The sequence below is a fragment of the Uranotaenia lowii genome, chromosome 3 (genome assembly GCF_029784155.1).
Source record: "Uranotaenia lowii strain MFRU-FL chromosome 3, ASM2978415v1, whole genome shotgun sequence".
NCBI lineage: Eukaryota > Metazoa > Arthropoda > Insecta > Diptera > Culicidae > Uranotaenia > Uranotaenia lowii.
The window spans coordinates 71,044,534-71,065,237 of NC_073693.1; the positions used below are offsets into that span (position 1 = coordinate 71,044,534).

Below are 20,704 nucleotides of genomic sequence, written 5' to 3' on the forward strand. Positions count from 1 at the left end.
CTCAAAAAAAAAACTAATTTGTTTGGCCATATCTCAGTCATCTTATGATATATTGCATTTCTTTTGATCTCACTCTAAAGTTGTTGAGCAAAACCTTCTTCGTATGTTATTGGCAAAATGTAAATGTTAACTTAATATGACTTAAACTTAGCTTAAAGTTGGAAAATTTCCTAAAAAACGCACTTTATATTTAAACCCGATCAGTTCAGGCAGGGTTGGGTGGACCGAATTTAAGAATTTGAGTTGCATTTGAATTTTTTTTCATTAACATCAAAATACATTTTTTTTAATTTTGTGCTAAAAATTGGCAAATGTTTTAAATAGATAAAAAAGCTGTTTAACTTATCGATCAAAAGTTTGAGCTCTCTCCTCTGTATGGTGTATCGGCAAAAAGTTCGGAATCGTGCGAAACATGCAATTTAATTTCGTGCGTATCTCTATCATCAAACAACGTTTCGCTAATCTGATAGTTATCTTTAAGGGGGCATCCATAAATTACGTAACGCTCCTAGGGGGGGGGGAGGGAGTAAGCTCGAGCGTTACGAATTGTGACATAGGGGAGGGGGGGAGGTATGCTCATCGTTACGTAACGATTTTTTCCTTAAAAATTTCAGTTTACTTAATCGCAGCTATTTTGATGTCATGCCATTTCCGCAGAATGATAAACCAACCATAATTTGCTTAAAATTTGTAGGCTTCAACATGATTGAAACTGGTTTGTAACTTTTCCCCTTTAAAGATTCTGAGATAGACTCCACCAAATGCGGATTGAATATCCGTTAAATAACCGTAGGAAAACCGAATATTAGGTTCATTTACTCCCAAGAACTCAGTTCAACCTTAAGACGGAAATTTTACTATTTTTTTCTCAATTGATTTTAAAAAAAAATGCAATTTTGATTATTCCGACGAATATTACTAAGTTGAGTATATTTTGCATAACAAGTTATACTCCTTAAACAAACTAAAGTAAACAAGGTAGATCATCAGTGAACAAGCACAGAGCAACTCGGATTAAGACATTCAATTTATTTTATCAAAGAGTTATCATCAATGAGTACTAAGAAGCGATTTGGATAGATATAAATTCCGTTTTGTAAAACGTTTAAAAAAATCATGTTAATTTTTTTATCTTCGAAAATCTGTATTTAAAAACATGAGAAGATGGGGGGGGGTAATTATCAGCGTTACGTAATTTTCGAAGGAGGGTACGTCGAAGCGTTACGATTTGTGACATACGGGGGGGAGGGGGTCAAAAAAGTGCATTTTTTGCGTTACGTAATTTATGGATGCCGCCTAATGCTGATGAGTTTTTTTTCGCTTTTTGTATATTTAGTGAAAATGTTTTTCAGACTAACTTCGTTAAAACTTAAGCCTTAGTTTGATCATTTTTTGATAATGTTCACCAAATAGTCGGTATGTTCAAAAAATACCTGCAAATTTGTTTCGACCATAACTTTGTTATTTTACAAGTTATTGCAGATCGGTTTGGCTACATGTTTGATGGATCAACATATTTCGATCCTTTTCAGAAGTAAAAAAGACTTGAGACTTTAAGTGTCAAATTGCATTTGGGGCCGTTCAGATACCACATGGACAAAAATATATGAAAATGGCCAGCACATCAAATTGAAAAAGGGTTTTCTTGAAATATTTATTTTTAAATTTAATCATCTATTTTTCTTTCGAAGGCTTGCTTACTGTGATATTATAAGTCTTTCATTAGGTTTTATGTACTTATAGCCCTTTGGCTCGAAGGACTTCATACATTTTGAACCGTTATCACAATTAAACTATTTTTATAATGATCCATAGTTTAAAAAAATCCATTCTTTAATTTAATACCTTCAAAATAAAAGTAAGAAAAGTAATAAAAGTAAGAAAAATAAGAAATGGTTGCGATTAAGTTGTCCTGAGACCAAATTATGATTAAAATTATAAAAATAAATTTTATAGTATTAAAAAATTACATTAAAAATATAAAACTTAGATTATTGGTTGAAACTTGATATCAGTTATGCTTTGAATTTTATACAAAGCTTTGCAAAAAGTGAAATTTATTTTCATCAATTCTATCATAACTATTAAAATATTACTCACAATGGTATTTTTTGCAGAATATTCGGTGATTCAGACAATACTTTTGAACATATTTTAAGCTTATCTACGATTTCTCATGTTCACGCAATTTATTTTAAGAATATGTTTCACCGAATACTTGAAAAGGGCTAATAGTCGGTATTCGGCCGTTCGCACTATTCGGTACATCTTGAATGATATCTATTCAAATTTTCTAAAAATACTGAAAATACTTCTTCTGAAAATAGAGGTGATGGATAAAATCGGACAAAAAAACGAGTTCAGAAGATTCCGGTTTGACCTTCAGGGATCACATCAATAGCCTCGCTTCGGATGGTCTCGCGATGTTTGGAGTAGTAAGGCGCTTTGCTGGTGAATTAGAAGATCCATACACAATTAAATGCCTATATATTAGCTTGGTTAGATCGAAGTTTGATTTTGCAAGCATAGTTTGGAGGCCCATGTACCAAGTACATATAAATCGATTAGAAGCTGTCCAGAAACGGTTTGTGAAATTTGCGGTAAGGAATCTTGGTTGGAGAGAGCAAATGCCAGAGTATGAGAGCTTATGTCATCTATTGGACTTGGATCTACTAGAGAATCGGCACCGCATAAACGACTTAAAATTCTTCCTGAAAATAGATCGAGGCATCATAGATTCGTCCTTTCTACGGTCCCGAATAACAACCAATTCCAGCAGTTTGGTCTTAAGAAGACGCAGGCGCTACACCGTTGAGAATCGAACAACAAATTACAGCCGTAACGAGCCAGCGCACCGATACATGAGGGAAGCGAACCGCATAAATAACATAATTGACTTCAATTCAAGTGTACAGACAATTTTAAACATTTACATTATGTATTTAAGACGACAATTATATTTAAGATAGTCTTAAGTTTGCGGGATGACGGGCTCAGCCCACATATCCATCAATAAACTAACTAACTAAAAAAAAAAGAAATTTATTTCCAAAATCAGTTTTTCAAGCATAGGCTCGAAAAACTTGCCAATGTTTTAATTTTTCCTAGGTGAGATAAAACTATTTCTTATTCCCCGACTATTTTCTCGGAAACAAGGCAATTGCTCAAGTTGAACATTCGGAAGAATTTTTTTCTAATTTTGTACCAACACAGCTGGATTTCAGGATTCACACCAATCATATCGCCGATACTGTTCTAAACGAATCTACGCACAATGCGCAGAGGCCATGCTAATCTTCTCTGTATCGTTCCAATTTTAGTATATGTCCAGCCGAAGCTAGGACAAACTCATCAACACAAAAATATTTAAACTTTTGAGTAGAAATCCAGCTTAATAACTTAGGTTAAAAATCCACTCTTAATTTGAAAGTTTGGTTATTTCAATTGCAATTGATTATGACTTTTCACTGAAATATTGAAATAGTATTAACTTTCAGGAATTAACTTTTATACAATATTCTTTTATTTTATTCAAACATTATACAAAAAGTTTGGAAATATTGAGAGCAATCGTTGCAAATTAGTTACTATTTCTTTGGATTAATTTACAAAAAAAATTAAATGTAGTATGAGAGCTTGAAATTCAAGAAAAAACATATAAAATGAAGTGTCAAAAGCTTCATACCTAAGAATTTGATTTTGATGATCTTAATTCGTTTTAAATTTATAATTAAAAATTGAAGAATTGGAACAAGAATCAATAATAATTCTATGCTTTTGAACAACGATTCAGTGATTCTGAAGTATTTTCAGAAAAATAATTAAATATTCAGTTTTTAATTCAGAGCAATTTTTAAACTATGCTTTTTTCAAATAATTGTTTTGAAATTGCTGCAAAATGAGAATCATTAAAATATTGCTGCGAATCTTACGCTTATATGAAGATGCCCAGTAAAAATATTGTGGATAACTTGGAGATTTTTCTTACATTTTCTTCTACGAAAATGTGATTTTCATTTGTGAAATGACATTTATAGCGGAAAATTCTGTAAAGAATTCTCAAAGTTATAATTTTTAAACTACCAATTGTAAAAATTACGAAAATAATCTTTTTATCAACACTTTTTCGCAATGAACATCTAAGATTCGCAGATTGTTTTATAATAGGATATCAAAATAAGAATATTGCGAAAATATGTTAAAAGTTTTCAATATTTATCTCTAAATTCAAGTTTTTCAAATTACAAACCTACATCAAATCTTATTTGCAACTGTAACACCCCACCCCTACCCCCACTCTGTTTCTCAAAATTAACGTTTTTTCGCCAGATATTCACGATCCGTCTCATTGACTGATTTTTGAAAATTTGGAAAATCAACCCCCCCCCCCCCCACCCCCTAGAGCCAACTCTAGGACCGCCCCTGGCTTCTGTTCACCTTAAACCTCTTCTTACTCTGCAAAATCGAGCGTTAAAAATTATCAAAAATCTTCCGATAATTTTCCCGTCAATTCAACTGTATTCTGTTGGAGTGCTTCCATTATACACTTTAAATAAGTTGAAAAATTGTATCCTTATATATAAAATCCTAAATAATTTGATAAAAACTAACATAACACCGACTTTTATATCGGAAATTCACTCCTATAATACAAGAAGTAATTTAAATTCAAATTTTTATATTGCTAGAAGAAGAACAACGGTTGCTTCTAATAGTTTCTTGAACAAAGGTCTAAACTTGTTCAATTCTTTACCACCTCATTCAAAAAGCTTTCCGCTTTTCAAAACCAACCTGAAAAGGTTCCTTTTTTATGAAATTCAGCCTAGTAATACCTACCCACCTTGACGAAACCATACTGTACATAGCTGGTAAGTCGGGGGGTATGGAATTACTAGGCTTCGCCGAAACTCATTTAAAAAGCCTAGCCCTCCCAAGAAATATGTTATCCACCAAAGCAACGCGAATGCAAGCGCGGTAAACCTTGCTAACAGTGTTCGGCATTAAAGCGCTAATCGTTAATTTGTCTGCTCCGTTTTTGTTAGATAATTATCCTTTTCATTTATTTTTTCACCAAATTTTTGCACCAGCAGATAGACGAACGTCAAAACAAGTAATCAGTCAAGGAAGAATGCTGATACATGCTTTTTTGAAGTGTCTGGCGTTGAATCGCTAATCGCTAATTAGTCCGCTACTTTTTTGATGACAAATTTATTTTCTTACGGGATTTCTGTTGAAATAAAGGATAAACAAACTCCACTAGATGCAATTATTCAAGCAAGAATGCTGATAAATGTTATTTTCTATAAAGTTATGGAGTTTTTAGAGCCGTAAGTTCTCCAGAAATAAAGTTAAAAAATAAATATTGAAACAAAAATGTAGCGGACTAACTAGCGAATAGCGTTTTAATGCCGACCTCTGCTTGCTAAAATATGGACTCTTGGGAGATTTGGAAACAGGAAATGGTTTCCTAGCTACGCACAACCTGGTGTGGGACATTTGAAAGCCTCTGCCTTTATCCTGCCTTTTCCTCTCCCTTTACCCTTCCCTTCACCAATCCCATTATCCTTTCCCTTCATTATCCCTTCTTTTGAGTAGTAGTCCACAACGTGTAGTAACGTAAGATAGATTAAGTTGCTTAGAATACGTACACATACATTTTTAACTTAATACGAACTGAGTAGCCGACAACAGTTTTCGAACTTATACGGTTAATATGAGCTAAATAAATAAAGAAAAAAAAAAGAATGTTGCTCCAATTTTGATTTTGGAATTCACTCTTCAGTTGGCAAAATGCCGTCCAAGGAAGAAGAGCATCGTATCAAAGTTTTGCTCGCATATCGCGAAAATCCGAGCTGCTCGCACGCAAAGCTGGCAAAATCGCTAAAAGTTGCCAAATCAACCGTTACAAATGTAATTTAAGTGTTTGGGGAACGTTTGGCAACAGCCAGGAAGTCTGGATCGGGGGGAAATCGAAAACCGGAAGCCACTGAGATGACAAAGAGAGTTGCCGGTAGTTTCAAGCGAAATCCTAACCTCTCTCTCCGAGATGCCGCAAATAGGCTGGGTGTATCATCTACAACCGTGCATCGAACCACAAAACGAGCCGGACTATCGACTTACAAGAAGGTATTGACTCCAAATCGCGATGATAAACAAAATACGACGGCCAAAGCGCGATCCCGGAGGCTGTACACGACGATGCTGACGAAGTTTGACTGCGTGGTAATGGACGACGAAACCTACGTCAAAGCCGACTACAAGCAGCTTCCGGGACAGGAGTTTTATACGGCAAAATGAAGGGGAAATGTAGCAGATATTTTCAAGCACATGAAACTGTCAAAGTTCACGAAGAAATATCTGGTTTGGCAAGCCATCTGTACCTGTGGCTTGAAAAGCAGCATTTCCATAGCTTCCGGGACTGTCAACCAAGAAATTTACGTAAAAGAGTGTTTGAATAAACGTCTGCTGCCTTTCCTGAAGAAACATGGTTGTTCCGTACTGTTTTGGCCGGATTTGGCATCTTGGCAATACAGTTAAAAGGCCATGGAGTGGTACGCCGCCAACAACGTGCAGGTGGTTCCCAAGGATAAAAACCCTCCCAACACGCCAGAGCTCCGCCCAATTGAGAAATACTGGGCTATTGTCAAGCGGAACCTAAAGAAGACCAAAAAAACTGTTAAGGGCGAGCAGCAGTTCAAGACAAACTGGCTTTCTGCGGCGAAGAAGGTGGACAAGGTGGCTGTACAAAATCTGATGGCAGGGGTTAAGCGAAAGGCCTGGCAATTCGGATTTGGAAAAGCGGAAGCCTAACTAAATATTTTTACTGAATTTTATACTAATTAAACTTGAAAAAGAAATTTAATTTGATTTTTTAAATAAGCGATTTCACCGATTTACACGCGTTTTCCCTTGACCAAATTTTGACCGTATCACCCTTTAGCACAGAAACTATTAGCAAGTTCGGTTCAACAGAAGAAACAATATCTAATTATGTTGATTTTTCAGTACAAAATATACAATTTTCCCAAACAAACTTAAAAGTTCAAATTTACTCATGTAAACCCAATTCGACTCAGTCTAATGGTAAATATCTCGGAAACAGTTATACTTTTCATTTAAAAAAAAAACAGAATAGGTTCAGTCAACCCCGTTAACAAAATTTATTCTTGGCTCGTTGTTGCAAATCCTAAGCCCCAGCTAAGTTGCAGACCGGTAATTTCAAAAGAATTCCTTACAACCTTCAACTGAATGCTGTTTTTCTAGTATTCCCTCAGGATTGACAAGGGAGTTTTCCTCGCCTGTTGAACGAGTGATGTTGTGGGTTCCTAGAATTCTTCCGGTGTAGATAATTAAATCATTTTTCTTCTCCTTGTTTTTATTTAGTGGAGGACTTTTTTCTGCTTTCTTTTACTGAATAATCCATCCACACTTCTTGGCGCCTTGAAGTGGAATACGTTCGTTGACCTACATTTCTTTCACATGTTCAACTTCACGTCACAATTGCAATCGAAGTATGATGAGCCTTTTTCCTTATCTAGGGGAAGAAGTCTTATCAATGTTGTTAAACATTGCGTGTTTGATTCTTTTCAATTTTGATCTTATTCTAAGTTTCTGAGTTAATGAATCAATTTTGACAACTGAAATGTTCAGAAAAAGAAATTTAAAGGTGGAAACATACACAGAGAAACTGTTTCAATTCCCAGCGATTTGACTTCCTCCAATCAAGAGGGGAAAAAACAAGTCCGTGTGAAGTTTATATGCCTTCAGCTGTCAGTCGTTGACATCCGCCAGAAAACTAATCAAACATATTTGCCTGCCAGTTCCACCACCAAGTTCGCTAGTTAGGTTAGCCCCAGCCAGACTTGGACCAGCCGAGCCGTTAAAAGTTTGCCGGCAGCAGCAGCTGGGGTTGGGAAAAGGGTGAATGGGCGATTTCTCTCCATGTGTATGGGTATGTGAGTGAGTTGTCGTCTGAATCAACCCTCGCCGTCGAGGTACTACTATGTATGTTAGTTTTGCAAAAGCCCTTCTTTTATGGGCTGCATGTTTCAATGAGTTTTTTCTTTCTCCCACAACTCCCCAATCGGCAGCAGCGCACAAAAGAAAAACAAGTGCCCTACTGTTTCGTTAGTGGTAGGATGGATTTTTCTTGGCTTGACGAGCTTAAGTTTTCTGTGATATTTGTTCGAATAAATGAAATTTCTTTTTCTGTTCGAGTTTATGTCAAACGTCTTCGCCTAACAGTCTTGCCATGGCCGTGGCTGCCTTGGCTTGTCTATCACCCAAAAACTACAATATCGCGAATGCTCATATGAATGTTCAGCCATGCATTGCTTGGGTTGGGTTGACAAGGGGCTGTTTGATGAAAAATCGCATTACACCGAACATGCGAGAAGAACGAAGAAGGAGAGAGTTAGTGTAGTGAGGTGAGCACATTTTCGCATGTGTAACTCTCGTTTTTTCTCAGACGAGCTCTGCGCCTTTGAAGTTTCGCTCGTTGGTGGTTTTGTTGTTTAGTTGGCTCCCTCACTTCGTTGTTGTTGTTGTTATTAGAGCTCCGACTTTGGCTAATGGTAGATATTCTTGATGGCTCCATGGTTGCCATTAATATTTGAATAGTGTGTGCAACATTAATAATGACGGGTTGATCTGAATTTTTAAAAAGAATGGAATTATGAAAGAAGAAGTTGTCTCGGAAATAGATGGAAAACCAACCCGTGATATTTTTCTAATATTCATAAGCTTATTCTTAAGTATGTTTCCGGTGGGAAAAGACGCCCTGTTATGGTTTCCATCCATCTTCTTTGTTAATCCGTACCACATGACGCTTTGAACCATTATACTTGATCCAATTTCTATCTTTTGGTGTAGGAAAAGGTAGGTCTAGGATAACTGTTCTTATTTGAATTTTAATTTTAATGATTTGAAATATTTAAGACACTTGCTGTACCTGCGTTATTAGTATGCAAGTTACATCATACAGGATGAACAGTAGACTGAGTCGATTTGGGGTCATTTTTTGATTTATTAAACCCTGGGGTCTTCAAAGCTTCGTTTTGGTCCAAAACTCATCCATGATTTTTTGTAGAACTTTTAAGTAACGTTAACATGAGTAAATTTGAACTTTTAGGTTTGTATGGGAAAATTGAATATTTAGTACTGAAAAATCAACATCATTTTTGTTCCTTCTGTGGAACCGAGCCAGCTGATGGTTATTGTGCCAATTTATGAAATTCCTTAAGGAAATTTTCCGCTGCACAATTTTGTCGAAGACCGTAACTTCGTATCTTATTAGGCGAAAAAGTTATTAGCTGTTTAACAAGGGTATGTCTTTTCGAATTGATAAACAATAAAATCAATTGACATCACTGCTTGAGCCTTGCGAACAAGGCGTGTAAAGCTTCAGGTGTGTTCTTATACCAATGCACGGAATCGTCCATCTTGTGACAGGCAATCGTAATCGCAGGCATGGTAGGCGAACAATTCGTTGTCAAAAAGCGCTCCGTCTCCACCCCCCACCAATGAGAAACTTTTGGTACCCCTTGCCTACTTTTCCTCAATATGCATCCACCCGTAGCTGGAGGCACTCTGCTTGCGAAGTATTGCATGAAAAGGAGTCATGCAATACCTCGCTCAGGGGTGTCAGGTGTCCTGATTTTTCAAAAACGCTTGAATTGTCCTGATTTTTGAAAAATGACCTTCAAAATGTCCTGATTTGTCCTAATTTTTGAAAAATATCTAAACTTTAACTAAATTTATTGTTAATTGGATAGAAAATCAAACAAATCTTCTATAAAATAGTTAAACTAGTTTAGCCGATGATAATATTTGGTTCAAATGATATTTAGATATTGTTTTTCGATGTTAACTTCAGGCCATCAAAGGTTCTTCTCACTGTAGTTGCATAACTTCAGGCGTCTTCAGCACCTGTATTTCGCCTTTAGTTATGCAATTTAAGCAGAGCTCCATGTTATTTTCATCAATTTAGTGGTGTCCTGAAAAATCCTGATTTGTATCATTGCGGTGTCCTGATTTTTATCAAAACCACCTGGCACCCCTGACCTCGCTAGGCACCCTACAGTGATGTCAATTGAATTTATCGTTTATCAATGCGAAAAGATATATCCCTATTCAACACCTAATAATTTTTTTGTCTAATAATATACGAAGTTACGGACTTCGACAAAGTTGTTCAGCGGAAAATTTCCTCAAAGAATTTTATTAATTGGCACAAAAACCATCAGCTGGCTCGGTTCCACAGAAGAAACCAAAATGATGTTGATTTTTCAGTACAAAATATTCAATTTTCCCATACAAACCTTAAAGTTCAAATTTACTCATGTAAACGTTACTTAAAAATTCTACAAAAAATCAAGGATGAGTTTTGGACCACGACGAAGCTTTTAAGACCCCAGGGTTTGAGGAATTCAAAAATTACCCCAAATCTACTCAGTCTAATGAACAGTTATAATACTGTCAGTGTTTTAGCACGAGTTCAATTAAAAGTTGTTAAATCACAGTCTCGAAATGGAGGACGCAAAATTTGTTAATTGGGCAACAGAAGCAGCATCATGCCAAATTTCAGCTCATTTGGTCAACTCTCAGGGTTCACTAAACGTGCCTCAAGTATGTATGTGATTACGGCACGATTTGTAACAACAAAAGTGCAATGCAATGGGGTATATGGAGCTTTCAACAAGCGAATCCCCTGAAATTGCTCTATTATAAAAAATAAGTAACGATACAAAATTTCCCTTAAAATAGGGGTAACTCTAAAGAGACTCTCAAAAGTTTGAAAATTTATATAAAAATTAGTATGTATAAATTTACACTACGAAAACCATAATTAACACTGGCAACACTGTAAAAAATCAAGTTAATTGAAAAGATGGTTTGAAAATCAAATCTGTTTATTAACCTCAATTTGATAAGGGACAAGGAAGGATTTTCCCTAGCTATTCTAGTTCCTGAGAAATTATGCTTCTTAAAAAATTCACAAGCTTTAGAAAATTTAATAGAAACTACGTAACTTTTATCGACACCACTGAATAACATTTACGAGGATTGTTATCGAAGATTTTAATTTCATTAACAATTTGTTTTAGAATGTGAATCGATTCGACTTAGAATTTTAAAAATATCTATGATTGATTTTGATTAAAAGTTATTTCTAAATATCCTGAAAATTCTTATATTTTACTGGACTGTGATGAATTAACTAAACGAAAACCTCAATAACTTTTTTCTCAAGAGTCAAAACTACTTGCGGTCTTCGAAAAAGTTGATCATTGATCTAAAACAGCGCCCTCACTTCAGTCTCTTGTCACCACGGAAAAATGTGAATTTTTTGACCTAGTGTTATCGAGCAAGACAAAAAAAAGTAAAAACAATCAATTCTAATGCAACAATTTTATTATTGTGTTTGGTAACACATTGAGGACCGCGATGAAAAATGCCGAAGATTGATATGCTGTATCTCAGAAACCATTGGACCAAATTCTACATTTTTTTTTACTTTAGATAAGTGTTGTATTTAATTTTGTAGAATTTAGTTTCATTATTAGATTTTTAACAATCGAGTAATGTTTCCAAGTGGAGCACATTCACGGCAACCAAAAAAACGAGAATTCTCGTATTTGAAACACTTTCGAGATTATTTGGTGGATTTCACTATTTGCAATTTTTTAAGTACTCATGAAAACTAATAAACCCTCCAGATTATTTCCAATCTCATAAAAAAGTTACTTTTTGCAACTTCGGAATTTTTACACAACAAATTAAACATTTCTGATTATTATTATTATTTATTAAAGACCCTTTAACAATTGTCATTCGGGTCAAACAGAAACATTTCTGATGTTTCGAAAATAAAATATTTTAACACTAGAAGGACCGGCAAATTGAATATACCTATCCGGACCGCGACCAGTCAAAATGACTGGTAAAGGAAAAAAAAATTTATATCATAATATTTTTAACTTTTTTCTCTTGAAATTATTTTGTTATTTATTCGATATCATTTTTGTTATAAAATGGAAATATTTTTTCACCATGGGTGCACGGAATCACCTCATTTTCGCATATTTGGCGAATGCGTGTATGTCATAAAATGAATATTTCAAATAATTATCAAAAAATTAAAACACATTATCAATCTAATTATAAAATCATGTTAGATGGTTATAGGTTTTGACCATGGGTGCACGGTTTCACTTCAATTTTGTTTTAGTAGATATTTTCTGGCATCCACCGCTCTGAAATTTTTCAACACGTTGCCTATAAATTATACCTGATATTGTAGGTTTTGAAGCATACTTTTTCTATAAGTAGAGCAATGCACCATGGGTGCACGGATTCACCGCTATTAATCCAAAATCAATTTTTTTACATGCTAAAGGTCAATAATAAATACTTTTATAGATTCAAATGAAAAATTGTGTTAAATACATGGTTTTTCACTATGGGTGCACGGATTCACTGCATTTTAATCAAATATTGGACTTTTTGCAAATTTTCAAAAAGCATTTTTACAAATCTTGACTAAACTAAAGTCGAAACCATGTCTTTCATGTTGAGACATAGTGGTTTAAATAACGATTTTTATTTTTAATTCCGTTTTTTTCATTCCTGGAAACGAAATATTTCAAAAATATCTTGAAATAATAAATTGATTTATTTGTTATTAAAAAACAAGGTTTTTGCAATCGTATATTTATCTGATAAGATCTGATCAACATCAAAGAAATTAGAAAACGGTTACCATGGACCGAGTTAATTTTAGGAATTATATGCATCAAGTTATGTCGTGTGACGGAAAACAATGAAAATAAAAATAATGAATCGACATTGTCAAATGTATACGTTGATTTGTTTTTCCTTAAAAGTTTTTTGATTGATCAATATTGCATTTCAAATACCTATCATATCTAACTCAAAAATATTTTTTGTTCTGAAGCAAGTTGAAAACTATTTATTTCTATATAATTCTCAACGGCGAATTTACAGCCAATCCGTGCACCCATCTTAGCGCCGATGTGGTCTATCAGATAGCCTGGCGCGAGTCTGGTCTAGGTATGCCAGGCGTACTGGGTTCGATTCCCGGTATCGGCAAGAAAACACTTGGGTTCACACCCCATAAGTTGCCGACAGGTAAGATGTGTTTCTTCTTATAATAAGAATGTTCAATGAGAATGTTCAGTCAGTTGCCAGTTGGCCAGGTATATACACGGGTGCCGGAATACCTGTAAGTGAACTTGCATTAGAAATTTGTGGAACCTAATAACCTAAGAATGCATGTGAATACATACTTGGGCAGAAACTGCGGTGAATCCGTGCACCCATGGTGGATAACCATATAAACATATAAACAATATTGCGTGCACCCATGTTGAAATATCATTTAAGTTATTCGGTTTCTTAGCTGATGTCTTCAAATTTGAATAAATGAGTACACAATTCATAATTATTTAACTCATTCTAGTTTAGTATAAAACATATTTATCACCTAAAACTACTCGATTTCCCGAATGGACATGTATTAAATCTAACATAACTTTTACAAATCTTGATGAAATTTTGCCAAATTTTGTCAGAAAGTTTGATTATAGTTGAGGAACAAAACGGACTAAAAAAATTGGGAGTCAAGTGCTTGAAGCGCCACACAGCGGTCAATCCGGGAACTTTTCCTACAAATTTTCATGACTTCGCATCGAAAATCAATAATTCAATTACGAATGACACACTCCTGCCCACCATAAATCAACTAGAGATCATTGTCTTGAATATAGATTGCAAATGAAACCAAAAGCAAGCGAAAAAAAATTATCTTGTTTGAGTTATAGGGTTGTGAATTTTACCAGTCATTTTGACTGGTCACGGTCTGAGTGTCCATGGCGAAATTTTTTTCGCTTATTAATCGAGCTAGTGAAATAAAAAATACACAGGTTTGTAGAGATTCAAAATTCATGAAAAGTCGTATTTTTTGCGAATTTTTAGAGCGTAGTGTTTTAAAGATATTCAACAAACAAAGTGTCCAACCAGTCATTTTGACTGGTGCGGCCTTTCTAGTGTTAATATGGCTCATAGATCGTAAACCCTTCGGAATTTTTCTACAGTTTCTTCAGCATAGTTTGAAGATAAGAATAAGAATTTTTTTTTTGTCTTTATTTACGAGGTTTTCAGCCACAGGCTGGTTCACCTCTGGAGAATAAGAATTATTACCACCATTAAAATATGGTATCAACTTCAAAAGAAAAAAACTGTATCCGGAATTTCAATACTACAAAACAGCTTAAAAATTTATATGTTTTTGATCATTTCTTTGACATTTTAGAATGTTTGAACCAATTTAATGAACTTCATATGACTTTGTTTGTTCAGACATTTGTTTATTTTATGTAGATTCATAAGTTTACTAAAGACACGAATACAAAATTTTGGAATTCTTTGGAATTATGACCTACACAAAAATTACTCCATTCAGAAAATATCTAGAAAAGCCTCTATTTTTGGTCATTTCATTAAATAAAATACTATGCATGATTTTTTAGTAAATCCGTTTGTTTTTAAATAGAACATCTACATCTTATTCGAAGAAAGTATGAAAAAATCATAAACTATTCACAATATACTAACAATAACAATAATTTTTTTTTCAATTTAAATACTTATTTATAGAAGAATTTCTTCTCAGCCGGTGGTTTGTGAGTTTTTTGAAATAATATTTTTGTCTTCGTTTCAGTTTGTAAATGTTTCTATTGTTCCATTTATTGTTTATACTTTTGAAAGTCCTGCTTAAACACAGTTCCACAAGTAAACTAAAAATGTTAAAAGGAAATTCAAAATCATAAGAAATTTTCTGATACTTGTGCAAACAAAAAGTAACATTTTTATGAGATTGGAAAAAATACTTTGGAGGGTTTATTAGTTTTCACATGAAATTCGAAAACTAGCGATGAGTGAGATTGTTTTCAATTGAACTGTTGCACTGTGTAATGAAACAAACTCTGTAATTTTTCAACATTTAAATACAAGGATTTTTAATAAATAATTAACTCGAAACATATTGTGAGAGAGAAATTGAAACATTTTTAAGATATAAACCATTGCTTTCAATCTACATAAACAAATCCTCATTACAAAGCATTTTTATGTTTTCTAAGTGTTGCTAAAAACGTTTATAGTTATTTCGATTAATTTTAATTAATTAATTTAGTTCAATCGTAATTTTCTAAATTTTCTTAAGTTTTTAAACAAATCGAAACATACTCAAGCTTTAAAAATGGTAGTTCGGAAATTTCAGTATAAAAGAAGACCACTTAAGCTGGAACAAATATCAATTTCTTCTTTTGACTCTTTCTCAAACTTGTCAATAATTGTGGTAACTTTAATCACACAAAACCAACGGAAAAAAGTGAAAAAAACTACATGTTTTATATAATTTTTAACATTGAATTTTTTGGTGTAAAAGGTTAAGTATTAACAAGTTTTACAAAATAATTATTTCAAATCAATGGATGGATTTTTTTTTGCTTCATTGTGTAGTAAAAAGAATTGGTTTGGATGTTTTAAAAGGCGAACAAAAACAGTCGCAAATGATTGCATTCCTGTCACAAAAAAAACTTTTGAATTTTACGAGAAACCTTGAAATTTTCAAACAAAAAAAGTACTTCTTTGAAAATGATGAAACGACTCCGAAACAATAAATTTCTTAGGAATCGGTTGGATTCCAGCTGTGTTACAACAGTGGAAATGAGTGAATTTATGTCACAAAATTCTGAAAACTTTTAATTGTAAAAGTCGGAATAACAAAATGTCACTTTTTAAAGTGTACATGAAATTTGAAGGCTCTAAAGAATGGTTCAGAATAACTTGAAATTTCGTGACATGAATTCAGTCCATTATCCTGTGTGAATTCACGTCACAACTTTAAAGAGGCTAACTTTGTTCGTTCGCTGTAATTCAATCGAGAAGCTACGCACATCAAATTGTGGATAATTGTTTTTTCTACAACTTATTTGAAGACACCGATATTCTTTTTCCCCAGAGAAAACAGGAAATCAAAGTGGTTTGAACTGAAGTAAAAAATTGTCAATACTAGCGTGAATTTACGTCACAAAAGTAATCGATTACAACACGAACAACTTAAATCTTTTTTATGACCAAATTTTATATTAATTTTGAAGGAAGTTCAATTTGCGACCATTTGCTCTTATTTTTTTTATTTTCAAGTGAATAAGTTGTCTTCTAGAATCATAACAGTTTAGAAAAGTTCGGAAAAGCGATTTCACGTCACGGTAAAATGTGTCCTTAGTATATTTTAAATTCAAATGTTATATGCTGAATGTTTTAATAATTTAAAAAAAATGCCAAAACTTATGAGAAATGTTTTATTCACGACAATCAAACAAGACATATTTGGCTTGGATGCTCTTTAGGATCAGGAATGATGAAAAATGTTCGTCATGATAATGCATCGGATTGAGAAATTGAAAATTTGCACATGGGTTCAATTTGACGGGTAATTGAATGCAGGTATCAAATTTTGAGTCAGGGGTCGGCAAAAAAGGTCGCCCATATAAACGGAGCGAAGATTTATCAGTTTCAAGTTTATCAACACACTTCTCGATACCAATTTAGGACTAGCTTATTTTTTAATACCTAAAGAACTTCTTATTGTTGGCTCGTTTTATAATACGACCTTCACTTGTTGGTAATAACATCTGCCTCCAAAAAATTCATCCACAAATACATTAATTACCTTTGTTCAAAGGAGATCGTCACTACGCTATGTGACGATCGACCTTAAGAATACCTTCAACAATGCCAGCTGGGAAGCTTTTGCCGAAACGATTCACAGGATACGTGTTCCCAAATCCCAATACCCTCTGAAGGATAATAGGAAGCGTCTTCGAAAATCGAGTCTTAAATTACGAAACCGAATCCGGATTAGGATCTACTGCCCTAACAGCGGATGTTCCCACAGGGTTTCCTTTTCGGACCTGTGCTTTGGAATGTCATGTATGTATAATGAGGCGCGCATTCGGATTTGTAGACGATATCGCACTCATGATCACCGGTGAACCAATCGAGGAGGTGGAAGACATTACAACGGGTCTGTAGAAAAGAATTCACATCTGTTTGGAAGGAGTTAAGCTTCAGATAGCCCACCATAAAACCGTTCTGCTAAGTTCTGCTCTTGACCAACAAAAGAGCTGTGCCGCACATGGACATTACTGTTGGAGGACACACTAAATCTTCGAAATAGCAGCTAAAGTATCTCAGAGTAATGATCGAAGACGGCTTAAGTTTTAGAGTGCATGTCAAATACTGTTGTGAGAGTGTGTCAAATACTGTTGCGAACTGTCACGGTCCAAAGAGTAGCAAGACCTTGCGAGCGTAGTACTGTCGAAACTACGATACGGAGGAGTGGCCTGGTGTTCCGTCATATGAGTGGAACGGGATAGATATGCGAGTTACCTGTGCATACTGGACCATATCAGCAGATGCAGCTTTTGTCATCGCGGTCATCATTCCCATCGACATAACTCTGGCTGACGATAAGGAGTGTTACGGGGCATGAGCTGTTAGAGGAGTGAGTAAAGCTCAACGAGCAGCGTCAATGCTTAAGTGGCAGGGGCAATGGGACACATCGAACAACGCAAGATGGACGCATAAGCTAATCCCGCGACTTTCAGACTGGGTACATTGGGAGTATTGAGAGGTCAACTGTCGCATTTTCTATCGGGTAATGGGCAGAGATGTTAAAATCGCGAGTCTACATACTCGCACTTTGCCCTTCTTTGCAGAACGATTTAATTTCGTTAAACTCAAACTGCAATGATGCTATCTATAGTTCAACTCGGAAAGCATCAGGAAGTAAGCTTCGGGTAAACTCGGCAGGAGTAAACAGCAATCGGGGGAAACATCAGCGAAGCGATCGTACAGTTCTGCGATTTCAGAATTCAAATCGGTTTCGTTCGGCAGCCGAACACATCAATCGGACAACACATGGGGGCGTGGCTAAAAGTGATAGACACAAGGGAACGGGAAACGAACGAGAGAAGGGTGCGAGGAATGTTAACTCGGTCCGTCGGGCAACGCTCGTGTGCATTCGTGTACGGTAAGCTTCGTTCTGTTGTTTCGTTGGTGTGATTTTTTTCCTGCGAGGCATGGAAAACATCAATGCAGAACTGTTTTCTTTGTTTTGTGTGCAATCACGTAATGATTGGAACGAAGATAAAATCAATCTGCATACAACAAGTTAAACTCGGAAAAAATCAGCCGGATGATTCTTTCCGAAGCGAGTTTACACACCGCTGGTAATGGGTGCTTTGAGCAATGCCTTCATCGGTTCAAGCGTATCTGCTCGCCATATTGCCCGGAATGCGTAGATACGGAGGAATCGGCAGAACATGCTACCTTTTTCTGCTCCAGGTTCGTTCAAGGCGTCAACAACAATTAAATTTTAACGCTGAAAATGTTGTGAGTGAGATGTGTCCCGAAGAACATTCCCGGCGTGCTATAGTCGACGAAATCTAGCAAATCATGCGCGATCTTATTCGAATCAGGAGAGATGATGAACGGAAAGAGAGAAAGAGATAGTCACCCAAACTTGATGAGCTAAGGGAAGGTCTTAGGATATTAGGGCGTGGTATAATCCTTATCTTGATTCGTACTTGTGATTGGGCTTAAAAAGTCTCACGTACTCAGCTACGACCTTTCCTGCAACAAAAGGATGCTGAGAAACCACCCAGGGTGGTCGCGACGGGATTCTAGCTTGGTAGCTTCTCAATCGACCATGCCTTGGTGGTTAGAAAAACGAAGCCCAGGGTTGTTTCAGTGGGACGAACCCACTCACGGCAGCAGACACCCAGCTATTATGGTTTGAAGTCAAATTTCCATCTTTTAAAAAAATCAAAAGTGGATTTTTGCTAAAAGTGCCTAAGTCAAATATAAACTTGAGTGCCGTTATGTTCTCTTTATGATAGAAACACAGTGAATACGTTCTGATAAGTAAATTGCATGTTCGAAGAATCATTCTTCTATATATACACCTTAAATTAAACTAGTCCCCGGAAAACTCCTCTCGAAGAATGTTCATCAAAACATCGACATTTTACAAAGATGTCACCAAGTCAAAACGATAAATTTCACCCGGCATTATCCCTGGCTACCAGAAGAATCTGACCTTCCCGGATTGGAAGTTTTCTCTAGGCGTGACTTTGCCTAGTGACCGAAATATCGATTACCTAGAGACATTGTTAGAGAAAACCAGAAGTATCAGCACAGCAGCAGCAAAAAACAAAAATGATTGTCTCTTTTAATTGCCAGTGTCATAGCAAATGAAGTAGAAAAACCAACAAACGAATGGAATTGGTAAGGCAGAAAAAAATCCATTGGACATTCATTCGAAAATGAGATGCCTTCTGCCTGCCATGGCTGCGGAACGGCGCACGCGGCCATTCCCAGACAGCGAGACGATGATTCCTATTTTCTTCGGAGTTTTATTTGGGCCCATGGAAAACTCCTAGCTAGTTACACACACTCAAATATATCTAGTGTATACGCACGACGAGACGCCAGAAAGATGCATGTAAAAGCGTCGGCTCTCCACGTTTTATGAGCTTGAACCATCAGCTAAAGGCATTCCGACAACGAGTCGATCTGATTTGAAAAATTAAATACGACGAAGCCAGCAGCATTTGCCATTCGTCCGTGACTGGCCATTCGTTGGATTGGCCAAGTATGGGGATCGGGCGTTTAGTCGTTAATAGATGAAAATAAAATCATAAGAAAATACTGAACAATTTTAGTTCTCGCTTCCGTTTATTACGCTTCTCTAGGAAATGGTTCATCTTAGCATGGTTATAAATGAGCAGCACGTGCGGGTTTTGAACCCAGCATCTGGTGCTGACGTTGCACGCATCGAGCCCACCGGACTATTGGAGCCCACCGAGCAGTGCACCTTATGTTATCGAGAAAAAAATACATCACCATTTCCAATCAGTTGTTTTTCCATCGATTCCCCTTTGGGTGCTGCCCCGACAAACGTAGAATGAAGAACTGCACTCACTCAAATATAGCCCCAAACCACCCATCAAGAAGAGCACAAATTTCCTTACATATTCAGAAAATTGAATAAAAACACAGAGAGAAAAAACAAAGAAGCATTCTTAAACACACAATGGACTGTGATGCGCTTTGGCGTGCATTGCAATTTACCCATCTTTCTTTGGCTTTGCAATTTTCTTCCCAACTTTCTAGCTGCCAGTTTGGCTTGGCTTTCATGTTTGCCGATGTTTGCAGCAGCAGCTAGTTTTTCTTTCCTTGACTAACTTTTTCTCTATCTTTGGGTCTGTAGGTATTAGTTGACCATGGTTGCAGTCACTGAACCTGTAGTTAGAATGGCTACTTTCTTTTTAGAACGACGGGCTAGTCTAAACTGAGTGAAAGCTTCTGTCTTTTAACAAAATTACTAAGTGCTGAATTATGATTTAGGCTTAATAGACCCAACATAGAAAGATTTTCTAAATCAGACTGATAGCAAGAGAAAAGGGATATTTTTATTGAAAATCGAAGCTCAGATTGAGAATTCTAATTCAAAATTACCCCAGTAGCCATTAGCATTCAAGCGTTGCCTTTTTACAGCTTTATACCAGCATTTAAGTGCTAAATTACACTTTATCATCACATCAAGTGCAAT

General features: G+C 35.6%; 1 protein-coding gene and 1 pseudogene across 3 annotated transcripts in view; both read right to left on the reverse strand.

The window, feature by feature from the left end:
• LOC129750613 (protein boule) overlaps positions 1 to 20,704 on the reverse strand; it is a 228,862-nt gene that overhangs the window by 190,945 nt on the left and 17,213 nt on the right. The window lies entirely within an intron of this gene.
• LOC129758837 (U6 spliceosomal RNA) lies at positions 3,276 to 3,344 on the reverse strand (annotated as a pseudogene).